The sequence below is a fragment of the Tachysurus fulvidraco genome, chromosome 10 (assembly GCF_022655615.1).
Source record: "Tachysurus fulvidraco isolate hzauxx_2018 chromosome 10, HZAU_PFXX_2.0, whole genome shotgun sequence".
NCBI lineage: Eukaryota > Metazoa > Chordata > Actinopteri > Siluriformes > Bagridae > Tachysurus > Tachysurus fulvidraco.
Window position 1 is genome coordinate 11,097,712 of NC_062527.1, and position 10,089 is coordinate 11,107,800.

Genomic DNA, 10,089 nt, shown 5'->3' on the forward strand with positions numbered 1-10,089 from the left:
TACATTGTCTGCGACTGTCAAGTATTCACTGAACATTGAGCTTCCTTTATGTACTCTCACTCTTGGACAAATTTGCAATCAAAGAACTAGATCCAATGCAGAATTAAAAAAAACAACACAGGTCATACTTTAAAAGAACAACAGCAGTTTCTGTTTAATTCTAGATTTCGGTGGTCTAAACTGTCTGTTAAAGACCATTTTTTCCATATGCTATGATTGTCAGGACAGATTCATATTGGTTTCTGCTGTCTCAAAAGACAGAAGCTTTTTAAAGTTTACTTTCCAAGTACATTCCAATTTAATCCAGCTTCTATCCTTTGGAATTGCCTCAAAACCACAGGAGTTTTTAAGATATATGCAAGTAGCCTTATCTTTGTTGATGGGCAGAAACATCAAAACACTGCTGTAAGTGAACTACTCGCACATCAACAAAAATGCCATTTGAAACTTGTCCAGCCTCCTTGCACACATTGCAATGCTTTCAGTGTGGATTATGGGCTTTTAAACACTACAGCAGAGGTAACAAAATTTATTTGGCATAAAGTAGTGTCTCTGAGAATGCTAACCAACCATGACATCCCAATCTGTGGCAAATATAATAATGTTACTATATTATTATTATGTTTGCCAATCAGATTCACCCAGGTTGCTATGTGCAGTACTTGCTCCTGTTGAGGATCTTGGGATTGATAATGGCAGTTGCAGTGATAATCCCCCTATTCAGAAGTGGGTTATCCGCCTACAACTGAACACCTAATGCTATAAAACACAGGGGCACAGGGTCTTGCTCAGGCTTTTCTAAACAAAGGGATCTGCTTTGGAGAGGTGTTAAATTGAAGAAGCATTTCTTTCTTACAGGCTGGAGAACAATGAGAAGACAGGGGGCACGGGGGGAATGTGGCCTACTGAGGTAAGATTAGAATCATTCAGGGCAATTTGCGTTTATCCCATTTCTTGCAAATGAGCAGATAAGGGATACAGGAACAACTGAGGAAGCACTGGAATCTGAACTAACAACCTTCTAATCAATAGTCCAACAGTTTATCCACTGAGCTACCACTGCCCTAAAGAACTGAGAATCAATCCATCTGACTCCTTAATTATTTTACCAGTTCTGATCCATGGCCATGTGTTTGCACAGAAAACATTAGGTGGTCATAAGGTTGGCTTGAGGCTGAGCATCTCTCATAATCTTCTCAGGTGGGCCAACTACATTTATTCTCATTAATGATAACACATTTGCTGGACCTATAAATCAGTGCCCCTCTAGTGAATGATGCACTGGTACAGGACTGACCACACCAACTAATATAAGCTTTACCTCCTCTACTGCTGCTTCCTCCTACAGTGATTTTAGCAGTTAGGCCAAACATATCTTGCTCATGACCTCTACAGTAGATGGGTGGCAAAAATCCAGGTTTCTTTGCTGCTTTTGCTGATGGTTTGAATGCCCTGAAGGCTTCATCTGTAATAAGATTCGCTGTCCCAAAGGATGGAGACATTTGGCACCACTACATGAAACACTAACTCGAGACTGCAACTCAGCAGTCCAGAAATGTTCCTGTTATCTCAGCACACCACAGCAACCTGGAGGGCAACTCTGTCTAGCTCCTTAATTCACCACTTTTCCCTAAGTGCCTCAGATGGGATCTCTTACTTGAGCTAGAATACTCTAAGGCCTCTCATACAACCAAGATGCAAATAAGGGTCTCTAAAACCTGCAATTCTGCTAGCAACTGGCATGCATTGGTGGGTGAATTTGAGATGTTGCAGTGTTTTATGAAGACATTCTTACTGTGGATTTCATCATTATGGCCGCTTGGGCTTGACACCCATCTTTCGACCCCATTTGCAATTCTGTGAGGAGTCTCTCATCTCTCATCTAAATGGACAATATATAGCAACATGCTGCACTAGAAGGTATGTGCTGCAGACTTTGGTGAGAGTTTAGCGAGAAGATTCCAGGACATATAGCGATTATCTCTGCATGCATATCCACACTGTCTGGAGTTAACAGAACCATAATTATATATCTACTAATGTATCTATTAAACCTAAGATTTTGAGTGAACTTTGACTTGAGACACATGGCAGGGAGACACATAACACACAATTGTGTATAGTTACAAACACAAGAATGTATTAGCACAAATACAACACAAAGTTGTATAAAGTATCTAAATTATCTAGATAATCACCGTCACACATCCAAATAAGTTAAGTTATAAAAACCTCTTAGTGAAGATATTCTGGGATACTTTAATCTAACCAATCTTGTATTGCACAATATTCTAGAAAGATCTTGTTAAAAATTCTCACACAGAATTCTATCATGCATGAGGGATGTTGTTGGAATCAAGCCATAAAACATGTTTCAGAGATCATTCCACAAGAGACATTAAACTTAACCATGCAAATTCTTATGAATTTGCAATCATACGCCTGTTTTGACCTCACCATAACAACAGAGCAATGGAGGCAGTTTAGTTATTCTGTATGGAACTGTGTATTATGATCTCTCCACATGCAGAATGTTGTGGCTCGACCTCTGCCTTGTGTCTGTCACTACACACTGTTGCTGGTATCTCCTGTGGCTGCTAAATCCACAGCTGGTCTGCTCACATTCTCCCTGGTGTCTGAGCCATATCAAGAAACCAATCAACAGAAACCCAAGCCTAATACTTCACTGGCAGTAAATTATGTGCACACGTTCAGGCTGAGACACACACACACACACACACACACACACACACACACACACACACACACACACACACACACACACACACACACACACACACACACACACACACACACACACACACACACACACACACACACACACACTCTCACACACGCTCTCACACATGCAGTACTACTAATGGTGGCTTTCACTTCCCCCATTGCTTGCAGCTTGAATAACAGATGATCAGACCTAACATTAGTGCTGAAGGCCACAATCATTTCATTTCTGCTGAACAAAAAATCTAACTGAGGGACATTTGTTCTTTACATGTTCTTGATTAAATACATGTATGTGTGTGTTGATTAAATACATGTATGTGTGTGTTTAATATAATCTTAAAGAAGTTAAAACTATTAAATAGTATAATAAGAAAGCTGGTGATATTCTCAACTGCATGTTAGGGACTAAATGAACAAGACCCATACACTTAAAATTATTTAAAAGTATCATTTTAAAAGTATATAATTCATAATCCAAAGTTTCCTTCTTACATTCTAATCATTTGTTGCACATTTTCTTTAATTACATCCAGAATGATTTACAGGGAAAGGCAGCTATAAAAAATGGAAATGTTAGAAATATTAGGCTTCATAAAGGAAATATTATGACTTTATCGACCTAAGCTGCTTTCAGATCTAGCATTCACTTTATCATACATGCTTTAAACAGCATGATTTATGATGAGAAAAGTAAATCAGAAAGTGCTATCTTTGACTCTGGAGCCTATCTGTGGAACAATGAGCATGAAGCAGTATAAAGCATTATGAGGCAGTATAGATGAATGGATAGGATATGAATTCAGGCTTATGGGCAATTTAGAGTTGCCAAATCTCCGACCAGCATGTTTTTGGGAGAAAAAGACAAAATTGAAGTAAAGACCCTGAAGTTGTAAGGTCAGCAATGCTACTCAATGATTTATTGTGCTCCCTAGCTTCAAAATCTGGGCATGTAAAAATAGATAGAATTTTGAAAAATGTAAATATTTAAACCCTTTTCGAAGCTAAATATGGTGTAACTTGGGTACCTGTTCATTTCTGATTCAGTGAAGACTTCAGGTTAAGAATCAAAGGCCAAATCTCTTCAAATGCAGAGATACCATTGATGCTCCTTTTAATGTAAGCAGAACCGTTCTTTGTGTGAACTGTTGAATACAGCAGCACACAGGCACACTTCCTAAGCCTCAGGAGCCCAAAAGCTAAAGCTGAAGTCACTGCAGGCTGTTCTTTCACTACAGGGATCATCTGTACAAAGGTTCACATGGGGTCCTCTGCACTGAAATCTTGCCATTTTCAATAATTAATGCACCTTTATTAGCTTGCCTCTGCCAGTTTTCCACAGGCATTTGGTATTCTCTGATAAGAGAACCTATGGTTGTGTACAATTATTAATACCACTCACGCTTGGTCTACAGGCTCTTCTCACTCACCTTCCATCTGCACATAAGTAGTGTTCAGAAGGAAAACATTAGAGGTGAAAGTTTCTTTGCACTTATCTTCATCTACAGCACTCAATGTCACTTTCTGTAGTGCTGAATATGCTGAATGCAAATGTACTTACTAATCAATTCTAATAGCGAGACAAGACCGTAAATATTCTGCCATATAACCTCATTAGGACAACAAGCCTCCAATCTTTCAGATCACTAGCTGTACAGCAGTAGCATATAATCCTCCATTAAACAATTTAGCAGGCCAATTCTTCCTCTTTAACTGGCTTACTGACTTTAGTTGGCTCATGTATTTTATAAAGGGATATATTCAAATCAGCTAACAAGGAGCTTATATGTGCTAGCCAGAGCTGCACAAAAGTCAGAACATTTTAATTTAGTATTTTTGTGATGGAATACGGCGACACAGCTGACCCAGGGAAAGGAGGTATTTGGGTCACATAACCCATTAGGATTAGTGATTGTGCTCTCTGTGTTTGCTCTGAAGATTTAACTAGTGAATGGTGAGATGAAAGTGGAGCTCTGAGGCTAGTAAGCTGCCCATGTTAAGTCACATCACATCCCATAGGCAGCACTGTTAAACAGCAGGGCCCTTTAAAGCCAGTTATCTCATTAACATGGCTGCAATTGAGGCAAAAAAGATGAGTCCAGCTGCGCCAGTTAAGAGAACAGCTCCTACCTCTAATATCTTTCACACAAAACCTGTACTCCACTATAGGTGATGGGGGAGTAAAAGAGAAATTTTTCTATCAGTGCTCTGATCCACTGCATCAGTGATCTGCTTCACACACCATGCATGAAAACTGAAACGCTGTGTAAGGCAATGCTCAGAGCTATTATATAGAACAATAAAACCCAGCATATGAAAGAGTCTCTGGCTCTCACTGTAGAGTAGATTGCTTAAGACTCTTCAGGGAGCTCTGAAGTAGCCATTGTACTGGTATTTTCCAGCCAGAACAAGCTAGAATTTAGCTGAAAAATAATTGATCGTGATAATACTGTCCCAGTGAAAGATGAGCACACTATGTTTCTTGGTAATTGTAAGCCATTGTGTTTAGTCAATGTTAAATATAGCACAGAATATGCATCACTCTTCGTTGTTATTGAGACTAAAATTAGGCTCCGCTTTAATGTTTGAAGACATTAAAATGTGCTTTATATAAGAAAAAAACAACAGCTTTCCAGACACTAAGTACAAATAGCCTAAGAGAAACAGAAACACAATTTGGTGTACATAGAAGTTCTATTAGTTATTAGATCCTATTCTGTCTCAAACATATTCAGTGCACATTTGGATAATAAAACTTGGGATTCCAGCAAAACACACAAGCATGAACCATGTGTTCACAGACTTTGGCTGAAAAATAATTGCTCCTTACAAAGTGCAGTAATTTTTTTGTAACCCATCTTCTTCTATTAGTTCTGCACCAATGAGCATTATGGTGTGTCCTCACCTGCTCACGTGCAAATTATACTTTTCAAGCAAGAGCATTTGCTTCCAACAGGGACAAAAGGCACCACAAAGCCACCTTCACCACTGAATAATTTAGCAAGTCTGGGATATGGAGATACGCTCAAACTATCTAATGAGTTATAGCGGGTTGCTAGGACACACATGCACACAAATTCAAATTAGCTGCATTAATAAGCTTTAATGTTTATAGCTATAATAAATGTTCAGGTAACAAGCCACCCCATGTAAAGGATGAATAAATGCCAGAGAACAGATTTATTCTCCTTTCACATTTATTCTGCAAACAATTACAGCTAAATAGAAGAGAAATACTATAATGATTTGCAGAGATGGGTTTGGTTCACTAGACGACAACAAACAATGATCAGTGAGGTTATTGCTCCCTCTAGTGGTTGATAGGTAAAATAAGATTCATCTTTTCTTTAGACTTTGTCTAAATAAGACATTAACGCCGAAGACTCATTTAATGACTAATAAGCAGTGGTGTCACACTTGTACAAGTCACAAGTAAGTCTCAATTCATAAATGTCAAGTCAAAGTCAAGTCAAGTCTCTTTTTAATATTTGTCAAACAAGTCTCAAGTCTGCAATTTGTGACAAGTCTGACTCGAGTCAAGTCGAGTCCCCCATCTCTGAGTCATTTAACACAAGTCCGAGTCAGGTCTCAAGTCATGAATGTCAAGTCAAAGTCAAGTCGAGTCTTTTTTTCATATTTGTCAAGCAAGTCTCAAGTCTCAAATATACGACTTAAGTCTGACTCGAGTCAAGTCATATGACTCGAGTCCCCCATCTCTGCTAATAAGGACCTATATAAAGAAGAATCCAGAAAGTCAGTGTATATATTCTCTACATTTTGTTTATGTACTTAGATATTTAACATATACAATAGGATTTTTTTTCTATTTCAATTGCACGCACTTATTATTACTAATATTTTAAAAATCATGTATCAGCGATAGGACATGACTTCCCTCATAGACCTTAGATATTTATTCTCTAGCACTTGATACAGCAATCTGTAGAGCTTCCACAAGGGGGAGCTATTATCACCTAAGTGATACATTTTCTTGTTTCTAAGGAGCACATTCAGAGTTGGTCCTCATCAAGAAACTAAGTCACAAATGCATGAATGTTAAGTTCATCCAACCAGAAAATTTACCCCAATCCTTAAACCATTAACCGTGCAACTTTTTAGAATGCAAAATCTTTCACCTAAATAGCTCTGACGTGCTTGTTTGCGACAGAGAAATCTGTGGGAAGATAAAGTGCAGTATGCTAGGCTATCTTTAAAGGATGACAGGATGTCAGTATTAGGGTTAGGTATTATTTATTAGATACAGTGAGTAAATGTTTTAATGCAGACCATTTTGGATTTTTGTGGGCAACAGAAGCAACAAAGGTTAGAAGAAAAATACATAAAATTTTATGAAGGTGTAGCTGACTTCAACTCAGAGAGTAGATTCATGCATCATATCAGTGCCAGTCATGTCAGTTGATTACACAGAGTCATTTATTTTTCATTTGGGATGATGTTTTTAAATGAAAGAAAAAGACAACTGATTGTAAGCTTAGAATTTGAACCAAATTGTTGCAGCTTGCAAGTTTACCATGTGTGGTGCTCAGAGGAACCACGGCATTAAGAGGCTTTTGGGAATTGTGTCCAAAAATGCTTGACTTTGCTTTTTTTTTTTTTTTTTTTTTCCAGATGCAACTTTTCTTTAAAGAAAGTTGCAAGCATAGCATTTTTTTAACTACTCCCATGTTAGCTGTACATGTTGAACACATGTGAACAGAAGAGGGCTGTGATGAATGTAGGTTGTGATGACATCACACAACACATCTGCAGAAATGTTGTAATTTTGAAAAAAAATGCATGCTCGTCAAAATACTGTGAAGTTTGCTTGAATTTGGGATAATTCTATGCTCACAACATAGCGAAATTACTGGAGAGACTAAAACAAGCAGGGCATTACATCATTTTAACAAACAAACTAACACTTATGCTGAACTTTATCACTGAGCGATAAATGAACACTCATTCCGTCTTTAATTGTGTGTGTAATAGTTTGCTCCATGGTTCCACTGTTGAGCTGTAGATTTTAGCTCTCTAAACTAATTTCACAAGCCGTCATGAACCTTCACCGTTCACATCACTGTGTAGGTGATGTTGTTTAGGTTATGCCTTTGCAGTAATTACACCGACTGGAACATATTTATTGAATTTGTGACCTAAGTGGCATGATTTTTTATTAGTGTTGAAATGAGACTACATCTGCCTGGGCAATAAGCCAGTTACTCCAAAACAAAGAAGCATGAAACTGGTACAATAATGTACTGGTACAACACATTTTCCCAATGTGAAAAATATCAGAAACACCAAACAAAAGATTTACGACCTGTAGGATCAGGACAGCCGTTAGATTAAATAAAGATGTGCACAGGATTTTGTACAACACCCACTTCAGTTTCAGGTTTTTGTTGTCATTTTTTTGCACTGAACTTTCATAAGTACACATGCAGCTTGACTCGTTCTCAGTACTTTCCTTGAGACCATTTTTTGATATTATTTAAACATATACTGCTTTAACAATTTTTTTAGAAGTCATTTTATAAGTCATTAATAACAGGTTTTTAGGAGCATATCAGTGAGAAAAACATCATACATCCATGCGGAAACCTGTTCGGAAGCCGTTCTGACTTCAATGCAAAATCACATCCCTACAGTACATAAGGAAGCTATAAACATGACGCTTCTTTTGTCTGTGTCTTTTAAATTGGCCTTTTATTCTCACCACCCACACAACTATTTAGAAATGTGCAAAAAGAGACAGACAAGCATGCATACACCCACGTGATCACACACACACACACACACACACACACACACACACACACACACACACACACACACACACACACACACACACACACACACACACACACTGCGGTTCAGAATTCGCACATAAAAGTGTCTTTCGCTCATACACCTTTATGTTGAAATTCACCATTACACATTTTGGACAGTGCTTATGTGTGAACGCAAGTCACAGCTGAATTTCTGGGAAGACTGATGCAGCATATGAGAGGGACAAACCCTTACACAATTTCAGAAAGGCTCATATCTGAGTAGAGTGATGTTTTAATGATTATTTATCCTACAATGCACTGAAAACCTTTGAGTCTTGTGAATAATGGATGTGTTAATAATAAGCAGTGTACCAACAGACCTGGTATTATTGTAAGATTCTTGAGATAAACTCAAGAATTTCAACATCTTTCATTGACACGCTCGGTTTTCACTTTGGTTACTATGTTACCCACAATTCTGGCTGACTGATTCAGACACCAGTGAGATTTAATGCAGCGTCTGACTCGCTTCGTAACTATTAAGATAGATTCACAATTCACTTAACATTATTTTCACTCTCGACAAATTTAGCAGAAGTGCAACAAAATTTTAATATCTCCACGTTTGCTTTTTGTTGGCAATAATCTTGTCACCTAACTGTGATGAGTGGTGGACATTTTCCTGTTCATACAGCAAACTGTATAGTCACCGTTTAAGCTTTAACAAGTGAATATGTCTGTGTGTTGCGTTACTTTGTTTACTTCTAATGTTGAGTTGATGTCATGCTGTAGATGGGGAAGCAACTCATAGTTGCAAAGACTAACTCCAAGTTGGTGAGTAGGAATCTGAAGCTAAAGTGGTGTTTTTATTGTTTTATTCTCGGATTAATTTTGGTTTATATGTATTATAAGCTGCGAGTGCAGAATTATTATGTAGCAGTGCTTTAGTCCTTTAATCTGTCCAGCACTTATACTCAAATAAGCTTCCAAGCTTTCATGCTAATACACCTTCAACAGTATCACAATCTCTAACCACACTTGCTGAGTTTCGGCTGTTACTCAGTGTTGTATAACTGCACTGCTTTCTGACATATTTCTGAGAAAATAAGCACTTGCCTGTTTATTTTTAGGAGCTAACACACAAAACTGACTTTTATGTTAGAGATCAATGTTATTGTTTTCATTATTATTATTATACCAAATTGAAATCTCTTGTTCTATCTGTGTGCCATACGATTGCTAACTGCTCATGGGAGTAATGAAAATACAGCACCAGCTAAGATAGAATAACTTAGAATAACTAAGAATAACTAACTAACTAACTTATAATAACTAAGCACATCAGATACATTTTAATGTAAATTGATTTAGAGAATTCTTAGTAAATTCCTGCATTGTTGTAAAATACCATTATATATATTCGAAATAATATCTAAATATTTCAGTCACAGCGATAAACAAAATAACTCTTACAGTCTCAATTAAGTTAATATACACTTTTGTAACTCAGATCCTGGACGGTTTACCTCTTATACACTTGTGAATAGTATCTATTACTTGTTTCCCTGGGCCTCCC